Source organism: Plecotus auritus, assembly GCF_963455305.1.
Source record: "Plecotus auritus genome assembly, chromosome: 1".
Lineage (NCBI taxonomy): Eukaryota > Metazoa > Chordata > Mammalia > Chiroptera > Vespertilionidae > Plecotus > Plecotus auritus.
This window is the reverse complement of record NC_137770.1, coordinates 161,101,316-161,124,148: the sequence shown is the minus strand read 5'-3', so window position 1 is coordinate 161,124,148 and position 22,833 is coordinate 161,101,316. Positions and strand designations below refer to the sequence as shown.

The following is a 22,833-nucleotide window of genomic DNA, read 5'->3' as shown; positions in this document are numbered from 1 at the left end:
CTTTCATTGTGTTATCTTTATCTGGTTTTGGTATTAGGGTGATACTGGCTTCATAGAAGGATCTTGGAAGTGTTCCTTCCTCTTGAATTTTCTGAAATAGTGTGAGGAGGATAGGTTTTAGTTCTTCCTTGAATGTTTGGTAAAACTCCCCTGTGAAGCCATCTGGCCCCAGGCTTTTGTTTGCTGGGAGCTTTTTGATGACTGCTTCAATTTCTTCCATAGTTATAGGCCTATTGAGATTTTTAGAATCTTCCTGAGTGAGTTTTGGAAGGTTGTATTTTTCTAGGAATGTGTCCATTTCCTCCAGGTTGTCTAGTTTGTTAGAATAGAGTTGTTCATAGTATTTTTTAACAATCCTTTGTATTTCTGTGGGGTCTGTTGTTATTTTACCTCTTTCATTTCTGATTTTGTTTATTTGGGTCCTCTCTCTTTGCTTCTTGGTAAGCCTAGCTAGAGGTTCATCAATCTTTTTATCCTTTCGAAGAATCAGCTCCTGGTTTTGTTGATCTTTTGTATTGTTTTTTTGGTCTCTATGTCATTCATTTCTGCTCTGATCTTTATTATGTCCTTCCTTCTGCTCACTGTGGCCTTTTCTTGTTGCTGTCTTTCTAATTCTTTGAGTTGTTGAGTTAGATCATTTATTAGCATTTTTTCTTGTTTTTTGAGGTAGGCCTGTAGAGCTATAAACTTCCCTCTCAGGACTGCTTTCATTGTGTCCCATAGCAATTGCATTGTTGTGTTTTTATTGTCATTAGTCTCCAGGATGTTTTTAATTTCTTCTTTTATCTCGTTGCTCACCCAATCATTGTTTAATAGCATGCTATACAGCTTCCAAGTGTTTGAATTTTTTGGAATGTTTTTATTATAGTTTATTTCTAATAGTATGCCATTGTGGTCTGAGAAAATGCTTGATATGATTTCAATCTTTTTAAATTTGGGGAGACTTTGTTTGTGACCCAGTATGTGGTCTATTTTTGAAAATGTCCCATGAGCACTTGAGAAGAACGTATATTCCGTGGCTTTGGGGTGAAATGCTCTGAAGATGTCAATTAGGTCCATTTGATCTAGTGCATCATTTAGAATTGTTGTTTCTTTGCTGATTTTTTGTCTAGAGGATTTATCCAGTGATGTCAGTGGTGTATTAAAGTCCCCTACTATGATTGTATTGTTGTCAATCTCTCCCTTGATGTCTTCCAGGAGTTTTTTTATGTATTTTGGCGCTCCTGCATTGGGTGCATATATGTTTACCAGAGTTATATCTTCTTGTTGAATTGCTCCCTTTAGTATTATGTAGTGGCCTTCCTTATCTCTTGTTATGGCCTTTACTTTGAGGTCTATTTTATCAGATATAAGTATCGCAACCCCAGCTTTTTTCTCATTTCCATTTGCCTGAAAAATGTTTTTCCATCCCTTCACTCTCAGTCTGTGTGAATCCTTTGCTCTGAGGTGGGTCTCTTGTAGACAGCGAGTGTATGGGTCATGTTTTCTTATCCATTCAGCTACCCTATGTCTTTTGATTGGTGCATTTAATCCATTTACGTTTAATGTTATTATTGACAAGTACATGTTTGTTGTCATATTTTTCCTTAGTGTTTGTGTTTCTTTTTGCCTTTCTCTTTCTTCTTTTTACAGCAGTCCCTTTAGCATTTCTTGCATTGCTGGCTTGGTAGTGATAAACTCTCTTAGCCCTTTTTTGTCTGTGAAGCTCCTGATTCCACTTTCAATTTTGAATGATAGCCTTGTTGGGTATAGTATTCTTGGATTCAGACCCTTGCTTTGCATCACTTTGTATATTTCATTCCATTCCCTTCTGGGCTGGTGTGTTTCTGTTGAGAAATCAGTTGATATTCTAATAGGAGAACCCTTGTAGGTAACTTTCTGTCTCTCTCTGGCAGCCTTTAAGATTCTTACTTTGTCATTGGTGTTCGCCAATTTAATTATGATGTGTCTTGGTGTCGGTCTTTTGGGGTTCAACTTGTTTGGGACTCTATGTACTTCTTGGACTTGCATAGTTTTTTTCTTGCCAATATCAGGGAAGTTTTCTGTCATTATTTCTTCAAACAGGTTTTCTATTCCTTGCTTCTCTTCCTCTCCTTCTGGTATCCCTATTATTCTAATATTGTTTTGTTTTGTGTTGTCCCACAGCTCCCTTAGACTCTCCTCTTGCTTTTTAAGTCTTCGTTCCAGTTGCTGCTGTGTTTGTGTGTTTTTTCCTACCTTGTCTTCTAATTTGCTGATGCGGTCCTCAGCCTCTTCTAGTCTACTGTTTAAGCCTTCTAATGTGTTCTTTATTGCAGCTATGTCGTTCTTCATCTCCTCTTGGTTTCTTTTCATGTTGGTGACATTCTCATTCAGCTCCTTATAGTTCTCATTGAGTTGTGTGTATTTGTCATCCATCCGTTTAAACATCCTTATAACCATTACTCTGAATTCTTTCTCTGTTAAGCTGCTAGCTTCAATTTCATTAACTCCTTTTCTGGTGATTCCTCTTTTTCTTTCCTTTGGGAGTTGCTTTTGTGTCCCCCCATGTTTTCCTGTAATATTTTAATTGTAGATCCAATTGCTTTGCTACCCAGGTTCTTTTGGTGATGGTGCTACTGGTGTAATCTCTCAGTTCTCCTGGGCTTGGTAATCTAGTGTAGCTCCCTACTTGAGCTATTTGGGTTCTCTTGATATAGGCCTGCAAGCTTGAGAGGCACAACTGCCGTGTCTAGAAGTCAGCAGCCGTGGAGGGGAGTATCCCAATTTTTGCTGTCTTGCACCCTTAATTGAAATCACGCGTGCCCAGTGGGGACTCACAGTGGCACCAAGGAACTGTCTGTTGGGGTGATGTGGCTCAGGGGGCCTGCCCTCTGGACAGGTGTGACTGTGATGCCCAGAGTTCTGTAGTTATGGGGTGGGTAGACTCAGCTTTCGCTGCTGCACCTGTGGTGGATAGGCGCTTACTCCCAGTGGCGGCTCACAGGAGCACCCACAGTAAGTTCGCCAGCGAGGCACACTGAAGCACTCTGAAGGGCCCTGGTGGTGTAGCCTTGTAATTGAGGTTCCTAGCTTCTAAAGATTTCTCTTTAGGGCAGATCCTATAGCCTCAGGGAGTATTCAGATTCCATGGTGTTATTCAGGGTGGGATCTGGGTGTGGCTATATTGGTTGCCTGGAGACTGGAGGGAGGGGCTATCTCTCAGGAGAAAATGGCTACCAGGGCTTAGATATGACTCAGCACCAGACTTGCTTCCACCTCTCCTGGACTGTCCGCTGCCTACACTCCCCAGATTCCACAAGCTCACCCCTTCTTCTGCACCTCTGCCACAGGTAAGTGTCTTTATCCTAAAGATCCTACAAACTAGGTTCAGTGTAGAAAGGTGCAGGCCCCAGCGCGAGGAGGGACCACATCTCTGCAAGTTCCTCTCTTGCCGGCACTGTGCGGTCTGGCAGCTCTTCAGGGCTGCCTTTGAGCTCAGATCCCAAATCCAGACTCCAAGGTCTACAATCCCCTACCTCCCGCAGTCCCGTGGAACCCCCCCCCCCTTTTTTTTCCAGTCAGACGCTTTGTCTGTCCTCAGGGACGCGGCTTGGTGCCATGTAGTTTCTCCCCAACAAACCTTCTGGGAACAGAGGTCTGGCAGATTCTACTGCCTAGATCTTTGATTTTACCTTTATCGGAGGGATCTCTGCCCTTCCCAGCTGCAAACTGTCTCACCAGCTGCGCCTCCTTCACCAATATGGGCCGGATTCCACTCCTTTCAGCTGCTCCCTCTATTTGCTCTGGGACAAGGCTCAGGACACGTCTGTCTATTCCGCTGCCATTTTGTCTCTCCCTGGACATTGTTTTTTATGTATGGTATCTTTTATAATTAAAAAAAGAGAGAGAAACATAAGCTGAATCAAGATATTAGCCTATTTGAATGCTGAAGGGACGCACACTATAAAAAGAAGAAAAGTTTAGCAGACAGAGAAGATATTTTGCAGAAATAAACATTCAAGGTAGACATGAAACTTGCAGTTGACAGGATATGCAAAAGACAACCTCATTATGGTTTTAAGAATTATTAAAGTGTAAGTACAATATCATGGCCCTCAAAACAGGTTCACATTGTGCTTTGAGTTTCTGCAGGGCAATTTGTTTAATTATAAACATTACAGATAGGAAATAAAATTTTATTTTGGTTTTAATAAAGTGACCTATAAATCTTAATTCATGCTAGAAATGATCTGAGATATAATTTTACCTGCTCATTGATTTTTCTAGATCATTCTTTTGCTTCTTTACTTCATTCAAGCTCTGTTGCAGAGATATGACTGAATCAATGCATTTCTTTGATTCTTCATTTTGGTGCTGAAACTTTGAAAAAAAATTAAAGAAAATTATTTTTAGAAATCTAGAGATTTACTTTTATTTCTTAAAAATATTAATTCTCCTGGGTTCATGAATAATATATGTGGATAAGTTTATGAAATGTAGTAGACAGGTTCATAAACTAGATGCCAATCAGTACAGATTTCAAGAATAATGACTTCTTACAGCAGCTTAAAATGACTTTAAATTTTCACCACTTTCTTTCTGGAACTAAAATTGCCAAAGTTTGTGAAAACAGAGGTTTTGATATATAAAACAGTAAGTGCTAAAATATTTTTAAGGCTACATTAACCTTTTAGTTCTAAAGGTGCCCTAGATACATTTTCACCAATAGTTCAAGATATTCCAGGTTCTATTAAGTCACAGCTTGCTAAGGTAATCTTTGAAAAATTCTCATGCAGTTCCCATTACCTTATGATGATAATCTGACTTGAGGATGTGATAAAGACTCTCATTCTCTCTAAGCTTTCTTCCATAGGTTTCAATTTCTTCTTCTCTATTAAACACTTTTCTCTTTAAATAAAGCATCTTCTCTATATTATATAACAAACATAACTTTTACTTGATTTGTGAAGCTTTTTATATCACCCTATTGTCCCCCTCCATTAAACTCTAACATTCTTTACTACAAGGTCTCATCCACATATTCATATTTTAAACATTCATTCTTTTCTTTTACATAAGAATCTGAATTTCAATCCTATAATTGCACTAAAAAATTTTGAGGGTCATCTTTTTTACTGTAGTCCTCTAATGCTTTACTTCTCAGCAGCAACTGATAACAATGACGACATACACACTCTCCCTCTGGTCCTGTAACTGCAGTGCTTTTCTATATAGTAATCATGATGTCCAGTCCCCAACTCTTTCAATTCCTTTTTTATTTATCTTTATCTTTATTTTTGCTTGTTTTGAGGGTAAGGGATTGGTAGCATAGTTATTTGGTTATTTATTTTCACCTGTTAAAAGCCATGGACTAGAACTACATTGAAGTTGAGGGTAAGAAGTAACAAGTTTCAGAAACTCCATACCTTCTTTTACAATCTGATGGTCTTTGAATATTTAAGTTAATAACTTAAATCTGATGTTTTGAATATTTAAGTTAAAGATATGGCTAGAGATTATATACTTGTCATATGAAAATAAGTATATACACAATAAAACATAAACTATGAGGGCTTTCTAAAAGACATAAAGATAATAGGATCAAAATAAGAATCCCTAAAATACAGAAAGCTAATAAGATTGAAACTGATAATATCAAATACCAGACAGATGTAGAAGAGAAATACCCTAAAAAATGAATTAGGGGAACTCCAGTTTAGCAGCAGATAGAAACAGTGGTCACCTAAAAGGATCCTTTTATAACCTTTTATTAAAGAGAATATCTAACAGAAACAGAAGAAGATAGAATATTGTAAAGATCCTCCATAGTTCATCATCCAGGTTCATAATTTTCTTTTTTTTTTTCTATGTCACTTCACTTTTTTTCTTTCCATCCACATGTATCCCTTCTATGGCCTCTTCCATTGCCACACAATTCTTCACATTACAGAAATCACCACAATATTGTCAAGTTCATGAATTTTCTCTAGTTTTTTTTTTTTCTTTTTCACTCCATCCCTACACCACACCCCAATACCACCAACACCACCAATACCACCAGCAGACAAGTACCATATGATTTCACTCATATGTGGTATTTAATGATCAAACTGAACCACCAAGAAAAATAGAGACTGAATTATAGAGAGCTGTCTATTTATTTTTAAAAATCCACTCAGAGATCCATAAACCTCAATACTTCAAACCAGATTCCCTAATCAACATTTCCAGCTTTGACCCCTTTACTAGGGTCATCTGTACTTTTTATTTCTTTCTCCCTTCTTGCTTTCATAGACAATATCCTCAACCACATACTCATAAACCATGAGCGATATGGATCACCTTTGTAGATAGCTTATCTTGTACATTTTATGTTGATTCTTATTGGTGCTACTTTGAGTGTAATAGTGTTATGTTCTGAATTTAAGGGTACCTTTACCCTTAGGATGTTGACCAACTTTCTCTGTCTTGTTTTTCTCTTATAATGCAAAAGTTTTCACAAGTGATAGATTATCAATTATTGGCCTTTAAAAATAATGATAGTTTCATATTCCATAGAGACCTGACCTATGGAAGTTTTCTGAAGTTCTTTTCACTGGCTTACTCAACCATATTATTTGAAGGCTTGAAAAATCTAGAGCTAACTTCTTGCTAATTTAGACTCCTCACCTCCTCATGGTGTTGCTCAAATATCCGGGTTTGAATCCCAAGACCACCAGTGATATAAAAGCATTTAATTTTATCCTAACAATAGTTAAGCTGAAATATTTTCAATGTATACAAAGACAGGCACCCTCATATTAAATAATAGACTCTACAGACAAATTTATACTTAGAAAGACAAGATTATTCCTCATGAAGAAAATCAAAACAATATGAAATTAGGGGCCAACTTGTTCTGCACAGACAAGATGACAAGTGCTGAAAAAATGAGTTCAATGACAGTTCAAACAGTCAGAGTACACTTCATGGAGAAGGAGAGATTGGGAGCCAGGTCTGAACAGATTAAGGATTAGGCACCAGGAACAGAAACTGAAAATACAGAATAGACAGCATGAGTAAAGGTGGAGAGATGCTGAAATCAGCCCAGTTATCTCACAGGATTAAAATCCAATGGCAGGAAAAGGAAAACCTATGTTCACACAATGATTTGTACACTCATGATTATAACAGAATTATTAATAGCCAAAATGTGAAAACAACACAAAGGTCAATCAACTGATGAATGGATAAGTGGTTGAGCAGCACAATGAAATATTGTTCAGCAATACAAATAAATAAAATATTGATATATATTATAATGTGGATGAACCTTTAAAATGTCACATCATGTGAAAGAAGCCAATCAAAAAGGACTGCAATTTGTGTGATTGCATATATATAGAAAATATCCAGAATAAGCAAATCAATAGAGACAGAAATTAGGCTGATTGTTGCCTGGTGCAGGGCAAGATGAAAAGCTGGTAGCGACCGCTAAGAGGTATAAAGTTTGTGTTTGGAGTGATAAAAAATATTCTATAATTGACTGAGATGACAGATGCATAACTTTATGAATATGTTTTAAAATGTTGAATCATATCATTTAAATTGGAAAATTATATGCTATCCTATATAATAAAGAGGTAATATGCAAATTAACCCTCATGCCCTCACAAGATGGCTACATACAACCAGGCCGACAGGGGGCTTAGTGAGGGATGACCAAATGACTGAACAGCAGGCTGTGTGGGGTCACCAGGCTGGCGGGGGGGAGGGGAGTTGGGGACAATTAGGCTGGCAGTGTGGGCAGTGATGAGCGACTAGGCCGGTAGCGGGGGGGGGCAGTTATGGGCAATCAGGATGGCACACATAGGCAGTGAGGGGTGATCAGGCCTGCAGTAGGGGGAAGGGATCAGTTAGGAACAACCAGGCAGGCAGGCAGGCTAGTGTTTAGGAGCTAGCAGTCCAAGATTATGAGAGGTATGTCTGACTGTTGGTTTAGGCCCGATCTCCAAAGGGTCCTGGATTGGAGAGAGTGCAGGCTATGCTGAGAGCCCCCACAACCCCTATGCATGAATATCATGCACTGGGCCTCTAGTGTGAATTATATCAATGCATTTTTTTAAATTTCCATTAGTGGATCCAGATTTAATTTCCCTAATTGTCTGTTGTGGGTGTACATATTACAATGATATGAATATTTCCATGCTTTCATTTCCACATGAGGGAGAATGAAGGATATGCCTACTTCAATTGGTTACTGTAATGACCTTCCTGTAAAAGTTATTCTGAAATCTATGGAATATTCATTCACCAAAGTAAAGATAGTACATAAAACAATTGTCTGGAACATTTCATTCAGCACTATCCCCTTATTTTATCTGGCTGCCTCATCATGATAATGGAGATATCACTGAAAATATTGTTTTGTAAGAAAAGAAAACCTTTTGCCTTCTGTGAGGAATGATGCATAGTTTTCAACATTCCTAAGGTCAGATATTATAAGAAAAAACATAAAATATGATAAAAGCCAGGGTTTAAGAAATAAGTGCACTATAAAGATAATAAAAGTATAATAAATTAATCACAATGAAAATACAAAAGAAAGCAGCCCGTGAAAAGTAGTATCCTAAAATACTTTGTATTATTTAACCAGCTATAGATTAACTGATGACATGCTAAATTTCATACATACTTGACTTCTGGTTTCATCTAATTCCTTCTGCAGCTCTTGTATTTTATGTTGTGAATCCATAGGAGGATGTGATTCAATCTTCAGTAAAGCCTCTGTCAAAGATAGTTTTCTTTGGGCATCAGCCATTTCTCCTTGAAGTTGTCTCACAACTGCCTAGTAAGTAAGATATTTCTGTTACTGATTTTATAAATCACATTATTATTAAATTATGTTAATGATAAATTCACAACGGGATGGGGCAAAAGAAGGTTTACAGTTGTGAGTAGGTTACTTACTACTTATAATATTACTCTCCATACAAAACAACTATAAACCTACTCTTGGATGTATATTGTTAGAGTCATATATTATTAACATAATATGTAACTAACATTATCACTATCTAACTCAATTCACCTTCTTTTCCTCATATGGACTTGCTCTTGATTGCTTAATCAGGTTAAAGTCACAGAAAATGTAATCCTCCTGCTAATCATTTTAGGTTACTTAGACAGCTGACTCAGCCCCACACTCAGCTTCTCCTCCACCCCTCACCAATCTCAAAGCTTTAGAATCTACTGACATCTCAAAGAAAAATAGGTATGTAAGTGAATCAAGTGGGAGTAAATTCAATATTATGTAACATTTTCTCTTTTTATTTCTTTTTTTTTAACCAGAGGTTTCAATTAATGTCAGAGCTCCTGGAACATTCAATTTCCTGCTCAAATCCTTCCAACAGGTTCCTGTCTTAAAAGAAAAGTGAAGTCATTCCAAGGATCTTCAAGGCACTAGGTAATCTGGCCTTGACCTCCCTACCTTCTACACATAAATCCTGCCAACCCGCAGTAATCTGAAATGGAGATCCAATGCCAAATTAGTAGATCATAGAGAGCTACAATGCTCTCTGTGTCGGACAAACAGCTCCAAATGGTAGTAATTATGCCTTAACATGAGATATGAACAAACTTTTTGTAAAAATATTCAAAGAAAATTGTAAATAGTATTTGAAAATGTAAATCAGGTATACATTTGCTAAAACTCATCACATTTGTCTCAAATTATGATTGAATGAAAAGTAGATGGCTTTGAAAGATCAAAAGGTCCTATGAATATATTACTTGAGACTGAAATATTTCCAAATTTAATTCAAATTAGCATCAATAAAAGTAACTTTATGTCAATCTAAATGTATAAGGATCCAGTGAAGGAAAGGTACCATGGGGTACAACATCTACACTTCAGTTCATCAGGGAAATCTGAATTTAATTGTCAAGATAACTCACTTAATTAAATCTTAATTTAAAAATACTCATTTGAGGTAAGAGCATTTCCATTTATATGCTCCCTAACAATATTAAAATTCAGAGACAGAGAGACTAAATTTATTATTCAATCAATATAAGACTTAAGCATTATCAATCTACATCTATTAGCAATCTGGAACTTAACCTCTTAACATTTCATGGGCAACACAATGTCTTTACTCAAACAAAGCACTTCTCAGTCTAATGTTCATTTGATGAATACAATGTCTGCTTTTAAAATAATAGAACAAACAACTTTATAATCTATACATTTTTTTATATTCACCTGGATTCAACCATAGCCATCATCAAATATTGCTCTGAATTTTCTTTGAGGAAATTTGAAAATATTTATCTGTCTGGATACTTACATCTCTTTCCGCTTTATCATTTTCATAGTGATGTACGTTTTCTTTTAAAAGATGCCATTCGTTGACTAATTCCTTACATGTTTCGTTCAGCATAAAACCTTCCTTTTCAATGACGGCTTGAAATATTTTTATGGTATCTGCAAACTGATCTTGGATTTTAATGACACTCTTTCTTTTCCTGTCAGCTTTGTTGTGAGCCTGATCCAGTTGCTGTTGAAGCAACTTATTTTCACTATGCAGGTGAGATAGCCTCTCCTGTAAAGATTCCTGCTTTCCAGTGTCTTCATTCACTTTACCTTGTTCCTTTTGATGCACATGTTCAATTTCCTTCATTTGACTCTGTGTTTGGCTTCGGTCTCCTTCTCCATCTTCTAAAACCAATGTCCTTACTCTAAGAGTATCTCTTATGTGATGAAGCTCAATTTCTAGGTGATTGAATTTACTTTCCAATTTAGAAAGTTGTTGAGAATGAATCTTAATGTTATGTTTTAGGTTAGACATATCAGCGTTCTTTTTGTCCTGGGAACAACACCATTCTTCTTTTTCTTTCTCGAAAGCAACTTGTAGATCTCCTTTTGAAGTCTGACAGTGATCATGATCCTGTGTAACAGTAGCCGGTCTAGAACTATTTGAGTCACCTTCTGCTTCCAGTCTTCCTCTTATTTGTTGTTCATCCCCCAGTTTAGGGCTTGACATTGTAAGCTCAGCTCTCAGAACTTCAAGCTGCTCATTGTGTTGAAATAGTGTTTCTGTTATTGTCTTTTGAAGATGATCATTCTTTTCTTTGACGATCACAATGTCCTCAAAATATTTTTTTTCCATTTCCTGCATCTGATTTTTGACTTTGTCTAGTTCCAGTGTTAGCTTGGCAATTTCATCCTTCAACATGTGATTTTAATGTAACTGACGTTTTTGTTTTTCATAACTATCAGAATCCTAAGAAAACCAAAGGAGACTTTTAGCTAAATCATTGAAATGGTATATCATGATAGCCTGTGAAATTAAAGAAACCTTTATGTTTATAATAAAAAGGTTCAATAGGTGGATATACCTCATAATAAATAGAATTGGACGCAAACCTCTAACTTTATACAAGCCTACATTCTGCAAATTTCAACAATGGAATATAAGTTGATGGATTTTTTAAAAGTGAAAAGCAAACCACAAGTTTCTGTTTAAGAGTCTCAGAATTGGAAAGGGCTTTTTCTGAATCACGACAAACCCAGAATACATCAAGGAAAAGATTAATAACTCCAACTACACTTAAAAATTGAGGTTATAGACTGAATACATAGCTACCTCACATTGAGGGTATTAACCCTGCTTCTATTACGAGAGACTAAATTTCCTAAAATATTTTTCAAAGATTATCTCATAGATATTTTACTTTTTTAGTACTTTCAGTAATAAATACTAACTTTCTAATAACTGCTCCTCTAGGCACTGTCCTAAGCTGTTTTACACCTATCTATGAACTCATTCAGTTATCACAATCTGGAATGGAGGGGTTAAAAACATAAGCAACTTCTGGATTTTCTCCAGGTCTCCAGACTCAAAAGTTGTTGCTCTTGCCCCAATCCACAGTTCTTCTCTACTGTGAATATGGAAACACAAAAGATGCCTTATATTTCAAAAAAGTAATGGTAAGATAAAATTTATAGAGCTCTTCTTAGAAAATCATGAGATTATGTTGCTGCAATAACTTTTATTTCTTGTTCACAATGTTTAGTGTAATAAATGCGAAATGGGTAGAAATGCACTGAATTACTTTACTAGCAATAAAATAACAATAAATTGTCACTAAGTATATGTTACAGCATGGCATTCTCTTCAAAATCTCTTGTGTTAAAATGAGATAGTACTATGAACAAATTGTTACTTTTCTCAAAGGTAGAATGACATGTAGCATATTACCCTAGAACCAGCTCTTCTTTTCCTCCTTACCACCAGTGGAAATGAAAACGAACCTCTCTATTAATATATCAAGGAAATGTAATGATTGCCAAAATCTGGAGCATCTGTTGTTGGTAGCAATACCTTTGAGATCATGGAAAACACATCAATTTCTATCGAAAATATTAAAAGCCTCCCCTTAGGATGAAGGCATTGTGAATGTCACTACTTGACTGGGAGAGACAAATGGATTTGAATTAAGAATATCATTTTATCCAATGGACCCAAAATGCCACCCCTAACACAAACACAAACACACACACACACACACACACACACACAGATATGTATTTCAAATTATCTATAGTTCCCATATGTACCATAGTGGATTTCACATATCTGCACAAATACACACATTTGTACATGACTATGTAAACTACCTCAGATTTCACTTTCTAATGAGCTCTTTCTAGCCCCTGTGGTTTGCAAGGTTGTTTGGTCAGAATTCCATAGTTCCGGTTTTATTTTTTAAATACAATAATTATTGTAATATACTGGCATTCTGTTCTTGAGAAAGTTGCCTCTGAGTGTAATTTTGCTCTTCAGCAACCTAGGGACATATTTTGTTTAGTTTTTTATCCCATACCATTAACAAAAAGTTCAAAGCTTAAGAACAGCTCCTTAAAAAATTGTTAAAAAGCAGCCTTTTAAAGCATAAGCATCTTTTGCCTTCATGAAAACCTCAAATTTTAACTTAAGTGATAGCTAGTTTTGTCATAGAGCAAAAATGCAGTATTGTGAAATAAAATTTGTTTATGAACATTTGAGTAATTCCATCACAGTCTCAAGGCAATTTAGCCTGCATGTTAACCTTTTTAAAAGCCAAAATTAACATTGATGTGAATGGTTAAACTCAATTTATGGTCCCTTTCTTCATTTAGAAAACTTATACAGAGCATCAACTACATGCCAAGGATAGTAATAAATTACTAATTTTAGTCATAAATGTCACAGTTCATATTTTGAATGAGATGCCATTTTGCGTTTGTTTTAAATGTAATACTGTACATTAAATCAAAGGGATACAATTATCCATAAAATACTGTTAGATATAAGATATTTTTTCCAAAGGTAAATTTACCTCATTCCCTCTTACAGGCTTCAGAGCCATGACTTGTGTTCCTATGGTGTTTTCAACTTTGGGGTTCATTTCCACTGCTTTCATGGACTCCCCTTCTTCTTTCCTTAACTGCGTCGTATTTTTTTTATGTAACAGATCAGCTTTTTGTCTCTTCTCTTTTTCTTCTTGTAATGTTAATCTGCAGCTAAACACAATCAAAGCTGTGATCAACATGAAATGAACTGTTATCCTATATAATAATGAGGTAATATGAAAACTGACAATCACTCCAAGACACAAGATGGTCGCCCCCATGTGGACACAAGATGGCTGCCACAAGATGGCAAGCAGGGGAGGGCAGTTGTGGGCAATCAGACCTGCATGGGAGGGCAGTTGGGAGCACTGAGGCCTGCAGTGGAGGACACTTGGGAGGGACCCTGGTCTGCAGGGGAAGGCAGCTGGGGGTGATCAGGTCTGCATGGGAGGACAGTTGGGAGGGACAAGGCCTGCAGGGGAGGGCAGTAGTGTGGGAATAGGCCTGCAGGGGAGGACAGTTAGGGGCAACCAGGCGTGCAGGGGAGGGCAGTTTAGGGGTAACCAGCCTAGCAGGGGAGGGCAGTTAGGAGCAATTGGGTCATCAGGGGAGCAGTTAGGCGTCGATCAGGCTGGCAAGAGAGTGGTTAGGGGGTGATCATGCTGGCAGGAAGAAGCAGTTAGAGCCAATCAGGCAGGCCGGCAGGCAAGTGGTTGGGAGCCAGAAGTCCTGGATTGTGAGAGGGATGTCCGACTGCCCGTTTAGGCCCGACATTTTGGAAGAAGCTCAATTACCCTTTGAAAAAGATGTGCCAATTTCATCTACAGTAGTGCACGAGAATGCTTTTTCCTCCAATGGGAAAATACTGGTTTTCTTTTTTAAATACAATAATTATCATTATAAGTTCAAAAAAATGTTATCTTATTGTTTGTTGATTTGCATTTTCTGATTACAAAGCAAGATTCACTCTAGCATAAATATAAAATTTGTTAATCATGAATATTAGCTCAAATTGGAATTTCTTTTATAGGAAAATAATTACCTACTGTTAAATACTGCTATAGGCTTACCTATCAGAATCTTCATTCTCCACAATAGGAAACCGGTGCTTATCACTTTGTTCACTGTTGCTTTTCTGTCCCACAACAACACTGTCAGTGTCATCATTAGCCACATCAAACATGTTTCCTGACTCTTCCCGGTTACTACTTTTCTGTTCCTTCTTTTCTTCAACCTTTGATATAAGTTTGATATTAAGGATGTTGTTAATACCTTACACATTAAGAAGACTGTGTTTTCACTACTTTTATCATTTGGCTTTATCATTAGCTTTGCTATTACATTATTCATTAAGAAGACTGTGTTTTAATTAATTTTATCATTTGGTTGCTGGATATCAGTTTGTTCAATGTTACTTTGCAGACTCAGTCCATCAGTGTCAGTGTTATCATGAGCACCATCATACATGTTTCCTGACACTTCCGTATTACTACATTTCTGTTCCTTCTTTTCTTCAACATTTGATGAAAGATTTATATGAAGGATATTGTTATTACCTTATTCATTTAAAAGACTGTGGCATTACCTCTAAAAATAGGAAGAAGACAAGGATGCTCACTTTTCACCACTCGTGTTCAACACAGTACTGGAAAGTGCTAGTCATAGCGATCAGACAAGAAGAAGAAATGAATGGCATCCAAATTGTAAACGAAAATGTGAAACTGTCATTCACAGATGACATGATATTGAATATAAAAAACACTAAAGACTCCACCAAAAAACTACTAGGTTTAATAAATAAATTCAGTAACATAGCAGGATTCAAAATTAACACCTAGAAATCTATGGCATTTTTATATACCAATAATGAACTCACAGAAAGAGATACTTAAAAAAAAAAAAAATCCTTTACCATGGCAACAAAAAAAATTAAGTTACCTAAAAATAAACTTAACTAAGAAGGTAAAAGACCTGTATTCAGAAAACTATGGGACATTGAAAAGAGAGATAGAGGAAGATATAAACAAGTGATAGAATATACCCTGTTCATGGATTGGTAGAATCAACATCATTAAAATGTCCATACTACCCAAAGCAATCTATAGATTCAAGGCAATCCCCATTATAATACCAATGGCAGCCCTAGCTGGTTTGGCTCAGTGGATAGAGCATCAACATGCAGAACGAAGGGCCCCAGGTTTGATTCTGGTCAAGGGCAAATGCTCTGGTTGTGGGCTCAATCCTCAGTAGGGGGCGTGCAGGACGCAGCCAATCAATGATTCTCTATCATCATTGATGTTTCCATGACTGCCTCCATTAGCCTTCCTCCCTGAAATCAATAAAAATACATAAAAATTACCACCAGCGTATTTCACAGACCTAGAACAAACACTCCAAAAATTTATATGGAATAAAAAAGGACCCTGGAATAACCGCAGCAATCCTGAGAACGAACAAAGTTAGAGGGATCACAATACCAGATATCAAGCTGTATTACAAAGCCACTGTTCTAAAAACTGCCTGGTACTGGCACAAGAACAGACATATAGACCAATGGAATAGAATAGAGAACCCAGATATCCACCCAAAACACTATGCTCAATTAATATTTGACCAAGGAGGCAAGAGCATACAATGGAGTCAAAACAGTCTCTTCAATAAATGGAGTTGGGAAAATTGGACAGATACATGGAAAAACATGAAACTAGATCACCAAATTACACCATACACAAAAACAAACTCAAAATGCATAGAAGACTTACATGTAAGACGGGAAGTCATAAAAAATCCTACAAGAATCCATAGGCAGCAAAATAGCAGACATATCTCCTCGCAATATGTTTACTGATACAACTCCTAAGACAATGGAAATTGAGTAGAAAATAAACAAATGGGACTACATCAAAATAAAAAGCTTTTGCACAGCAAAAGAAACCATCAACAAAACAATCAGAAAGCCCACTATATGGGAGAACATCTTGCCAATGATATTTCCGATAAGAGTTTGATCTTCAAAAGTTACAGAAAAATCATACACCTTAACAAAAGGAAGATAAACAATCCAATCAAAAAATGAGCAAAGGACCTAAAAGACACGTATCGAGAGTGGACATAGAGAAGGACAAGAGGAATATGAAAATATGCTCAAAGTCACTAATCATCCAAGAGATGCAAGTCAAAACAACAATGAGGTACCATCTCACACCTGCCCCACCCCCTGCTCAGGGCCCCAAGGAGGACTCTGGAGTCTGTGTTCCTGTCCCTGGTGCCCACAGGACCCAGACACCTGAAATAATACCCCCAAGACTCTACACTGACCCCTTTCCTCATGGGCCCAACACCCTCCTCGTCCAGGTCACGGGAGGACTTGCAGGGCCCTGGCGGCCATGATGCCTGAGAGGAGAAAGGCACTGACCTCAGGACCTTCCCCTCCAGGAGGCCACAGAACCCGCCCCCGCCTCCTCACCTCTCTACCCCTCCACCTCCCACCCCTACCAAGCCCGGGGTTCCTCCTCACCCTCTCCCATGTTAATTAAAGTCCTGGGAGGGCTGCTCTCTGGACCTACCAGTTCAGTCTCCACAAGCAAGAAAGGGTGTGATGGAGGAAAACGGCCGCCTCTCCTTCCTTCTCCTCCCAGAATGCTGGCAGCAAGGCGCATGCTCAACAACAGACAAGACTGAAGTGCGCATGCCCGGCACTGGGCTTGGTCCCCATTGGGCTTGCACAGTAACTTGGGCCATAAAGTGAGACTTGTCGTTTTCTTTTCTTTTCTTTTCTTTTTTTTTTTTAATTTCTTAACTTTTTATAGAATTGGCCAAATTAAAATAGAATAAGTTAACAAGTGTCTTTTTAAAAAAAATGTTTTGTACAAAAATACTGTCAAAATTTCCTAAAAAGCTTGCAAAACTGAATATAACTATTAGCACAGTGTCAAAAATGTTGAAGAGGGAAACAAATAAAAATCTGTGGTCCTGCAGCCTGGCCTGCATGCGCCTTCGACAGGGAGGTCTGGGAGACCATGGAGGAGGAGGAGGCGAGGCTCTAGGAAGGCCAGGGCCCCAGCGCTGCCATTCACAGGAAAGGTTGGCAGAAGCCCGAAGTCCTTGTTCCTGGGTAGGCAGCCAGTGCCGGTGGGGGGGGGGGGGGGGACCGCTCCTGAGGGCAGGAAGCTGTGGCTTAAAAGGGAGGCCCTTGCAGGGCCATCCCTCCCTCCCATGGTCCCCAGCCTCCCAGAGAACTTCTCCTCAGCTCCCGCCATGTCCCACTGCCTGGGCAAGGCATCAGGCTGCAGCCCTGGGCTCTGTTGCAGCTGACCGGGCTGTGCTGCTGGGCCGGGCTGGCCCTCAGGCAGCCCGCAGCCGCCACCCTGCAGCAGGGGCTCCCACCACCTTCCTGGTGACACTACAGCCAGGCAGCAGCTGACCGCCAGCACAACCCGACTTCTCAGGATGGTGGAGAGCTTCTTCCACCGCGTGCCAGCATCGTGGAGGACAAGCTGGTGGAGGACCTCAAGACCCAGGAGAGGGAGGAGCAGAAGCACAAGTGGGTGCGCGGCATCCTGCGGATCAAGTCCTGCAACCATGTGCTGCTCCTGTCCTTCCCCATCTGGCGCCATGATGGCTCCTGGGAGGTCACCGAGGGCTACCAGGTCCAGCCCCGCCTGCACCACACGCCCTGCCAGGGAGGGAGGTATTCGTTCCAGCACTGATGTGAGTGGAGATGAAGTGAAAGCTTTGGCTTCTCTGACTACATATAAGTGTGCAGTGGTTCATGTGCCATTTGGGGGTGCCAAAGCTGGTGTTATGATCAACCCCAAGAACTATACCGATGATGAGTTGGGAAAGATCACAAGGAGGTTTACCATGGAACTGGCAAAGAAGGGCTTTATTGGTCTGGGCATTGGCGTGCCGGCCCCAGACATGAACCCGGAGAGCGAGAGATGTCCTGGATTGCGGACACCTGTGCTGGCACCATCGGGCACTAGGATACTAATGCCCATGCCTGTCACTGGCAAGCCCGTCAGTCCAGGGATGGATTTCTGCTACTGGCTGGCGAGTTTACTATGGAATCAAAAACTTCATCAATGAAGCTTCTTACATGAGCATTTTAGAAATGACACCAGGGCTTGGAGAGAAAACATTTGTTGTTTAGGGATTTAGTAATGTGGGCCTTCACTCTATGAGGAATTTGCATCACTTTGGTGCTAAATGTGTTGGCGTTGGTGAATCTGATGGGAGTCTCTGGAATCCAGATGGTATTGACCCAAAGGAACTGGAAGACTTCAAATTGCAGCATGGATCAATCGTGGATTTCCCTAAGGCAGAGCTTTATGAAGGAAGCATCTTAGATGCCAACTGTGACATACTGATCCCTGCTGCCAGTGAGAAGCAGCTGACCAAGTCCAGGGCACCAAGAATCAAAGCCAATATCATCGCTGAAGGTGCCAATGGGCCAACAACTCTAGAAGCCAATAAGATTTTCCTGGATAAGAACATCATGGTTATTCTAGATCTCTACCTGAATGCTGGGGTAGAGGGGGCGCTTACTGTATCTTTCTTTGAGTGGCTGAAGAAACAAAATCATGTCAGCTATGTCCGTTTGACCTTCATATATGAAAGGGATTCTAACTACCACTTGCTCATGTTGGTTCAGGAGAGTTTGAAAAGGAAATTTGGAAAGCATCGTGGAACTATTCCTGTTGTACCCACATCAGAGTTCCAAGACAGGATATCGGGGGCATCTGAGAAAGACATTGTGCACTCTGGTTCAGCCTACACCATGGAGCTCTGGGGCCAGGGAAATCATGCACACAGCCATGAAAATAATCTGGGATTGGACCTGAGAACAGCTGCCTATGTCAATGCCATTGAGAAAGCCTTCAAGGTGTACAATGAAGCCGGTTTGACCTTCACACAGATGGATTGCCGCTGACTTCTTTACTACTCTCTTCACCTCTTCATCTGTAGACCAGCACAAGTTTACATGTAACCACAGATCTTTCTCTCATTGCTTATTAGACAATGGACAACATTCTCATGGGTTGATCCAAATGAGCCCCTTAAGAAAAAAGAAATTAAAGTTAGGGGATCATGTGCTAGAGAAAAAATAGATGCCAGAGAGCCATTTGGGTGTATCAGCAAAAGAACTCAATTCTATAGATTACAAACAAAAATAAATGCTATTTCTCTTTATGCATTTTATTCTCCTAGAATAAAATAAGTACATGCTGCTGTAATAAAATTGCCTTTAATCACTTACTAAGCCTAACATTGACTAAGCAGAGAAAAACTATAAACACAATGAATGAAAAAGCTAGTATTTTTATAACATAAAACAGTATCATTTATAGTTTATCAGTAGTATGCTGTCCAACAACACAAAAAGCCCAATGGAGAGTCAGTTATCTTCTTTCCTATCACTGCAAAGCAAATGATGGAGCCTCTTTCTGTTGTGTGAGACTGTCAGAATTTCTTAACCACACTGATGACATATAATCCAAAGAATACAGTAACATCCTTATGTTAATTAATTGCTCTACTTTTTTCAAAATCTATTGTGTTGACTGCTTGAACAAAAACTCAAGTAGAGTGTTCCAGGGAAAGAAAAAAAAAAAAAGTTGGGCTCCCTCTTTGGAGTCTGGCTGGCAGCTATGAGCATTGCCAATGATGGCCAAACTCACACTGTCTTTGTGTCCCCTTCCAGAGGCCACCCCTTCCACACAGATTCCACAGCGGCCTGGGCCTTTTGAATAGTAGTGTCACAATGAAGTGCCAGATATTATTTACGTTAGAATGAGCTTTTTCTTTTTTTAAACAATAACATCCTTTCAGTAATTTGAAGTACTTTGTAACTGCATGACTTAACCTGGTGATAAAAGCAGTTATTAAAAGTCTACATTTTCAAAAATAAAATCTGGGAAATGTTTGCCACTGAGGACATTCCACACACCCTACTATTGTCTGTACATATGGGGGAGGGGAAGCCAACTTGAAAGAGAACAGTATGACTTTTCCTGATCCAGAAGGGCTTGGGCCACATCTGTTTAACCTTCCAGTACAGCATATTTTAAAAATTAGTCTGTACACAAATGCATAGTTAAAAAAAGTGTGCAGAGTTTGTGCATCTGCCCTTCAAAGTTCATGCAACCAACTAATGCGATTTTTCCTTTCACTCATAAATTTGAATGCAGTTCAGTCATTTGGAACCATCTACAAAATCCACAAGACTAAGCAGTTTGCCAAGATTAACATCTAACAGTTGAGCACTGAAGAATGTGAGGAAATCAGGAATGAAAACAAACAACAAAAAAGACCACGTTAGCTAGATATTTCAACAACACAAGGGAGGTGAATGTCAAGGCTATAAAAAGGAAACAAAAACGGGGGTGGAGGGGGGCGAGTGGCAGCAATTTTTTAAACCAACTTGTACAAGTTTATAGTTTAGTTTGTTTCCAAGTTCTCAAACCTTTCAAGGTTTGAAAAGTGAGATACTGTGTCTTTAATTCACACCAAAGAAGTTGAAGGGTTTGATTCTCTTCACCGAATTTCCATCTAGTCAACAGCTTACTCTACTAGGTCGTTGTTTGCACACAAAGTCCATCATGAAATCAAATTCGTTTTGCCCCAGCCAGAGTTCAGACAGCTCCTTGATGCCGTCCAAACCCATTTCTATCACTAAGGACATAAGCACTTCCTCGTCCATGAAATCAATGTCTATGACTTTGGGCAGCAGCATTGCAGCAGGAACATGGGCCACAGAGGTGGACTTGTTGCTGCTGCTACTGGCACAACAGCCCTAGGTACCACTGGAGCCACCAGGGGTGCTGCTGCCACCCTAGCAGGGGATGCTGCTGCTGCTGCCATGTTGCTGTGTTTGCAGGTGCAATCTCAGAAGAGCTGGTTTGTCCGGTTCCTCTGGTGGCCTGCAGCAGAGTGCAAATCCAGCATGTCCTGGTTGTGGGGGTAGGGGTGATGGGTGAAATACTGGTTGCTGAGCTTCTGCAGCTGCATGCTGGCCTGCAAGGAGCCTCTGGGCTGGCCATGGGGCGAGGGGGCATGAGCTGGGAGTTGTTAAACCTAGCCGCAATAGAACTTTCCCTATCAATAATTACTTTAAATGTAAAAGGTTAAACTCCCCAATCAAAAGACAGAGTGACTGAGTAAATTAAAACAAACATCAAACAATACCAAGGCTTAACTGCATGCTGTCTATATGAGTCTCTCATTAGATTTCAGAGCACAGAGCACCCATAGGCTGAAAGTGAAGGGAGAGGAAAAGTGTGCAAATAGTAAACAAATGAGAGCACTCTACTTATATTAGGTAAAATACGCTTTAAGAGACAAAGAGGAGCTTTATAAAACAATAAAAGGGTCAGTCAATTAGTAAGGCATAATAATTGTAAATACATACTGGTCTAACATCAGAACACCTAAATATATAGAGCAAATGTTGGCAGAATTGGGGGGACACATAGACAATATCTGGATCTGGAACAAGACCGGAAAGCACACCCTTGCTAATTCTATTCAGCATAGCAATGTAAGTCTTAGCCAGAGCAGTTAGTCAAGAAAAAGAAATAAACCAAAGTACTTGTATGCATGCATATAAGTATAACCGATGGACACAAGACACTGGGGGGCGGTGCGTGGGATGAGGGCATGCGACAGTGGGTAGAGGAGCCTGGGGGAAGGTCAATGGGGGGAAAAAGGAGATATATGTACTACTATATGTAATACTTTAAACAATAAAAATATTTTATTTTAAAAAAATAAAAGGCATCAAAATCAACATACAAAAATAATTTGTGTCTTTATCCACTGACAGCAAACTATCTGAAAATGGAATTAGGAAACCAATCCCATTTATAATAGTACCCAAAAGAATAAACTGCTTAGGAATAAACTTAACTAAGCAGGTGGAAATCCTACATACTAAAAACTACAAGATGATGAAAAAAATTGAAGACACAAATAAATGGAAAGCTATCCTACATTTACGTATTGGAAGAATTGGAATGTATGTCTACATAAATACTTGAACATGGATGTTTATAGAAGCACTGTTCATAATAGGCAAAAAGTAGAAAAAAGCCAAATGTTTATCAGCTCATGAATGGATAAACAAAATTTGGCATATTCATACAAAGGGATATTTAGCCATAAAAAGGAATGAAGTACGGATAAGTGAAGTACAACAGGGATGGGCCTTAAAAACATGCTAAGTGAAAGAAGGTAGTCACAAAATGCTACACAGTGTATGAATATATTTACATAAAATTACCAGAATAGACAAATAGATAGAGACAGGAAGTAATTGCCGGGGGCTGGATGGAGAGAGTAATGGGAAGGTGTTCCTAATGAGTGTGAATTTCTTTGGGATAATGAAAATGATCCAAAGTTGTATAGTGGTAACAAATCTATGACTATACTAAAAGTTGTTGAATTGTATAATTAAAAGGAGGTAATTTTATGGTATGTGACTTATACCTTATTAAAAC

At 38.9% G+C, this 22,833-nt stretch overlaps 1 pseudogene across 1 annotated transcript; it reads left to right on the top strand.

Moving 5' to 3' along the window:
• The first annotated feature begins 17,785 nt into the window (after positions 1 to 17,785).
• LOC308241509 (glutamate dehydrogenase 1, mitochondrial-like) lies at positions 17,786 to 19,268 on the top strand (annotated as a pseudogene). Its single transcript has one exon. The product of its transcript is annotated as a glutamate dehydrogenase 1, mitochondrial-like (transcript).
• The last annotated feature ends 3,565 nt before the right edge of the window (positions 19,269 to 22,833 follow it).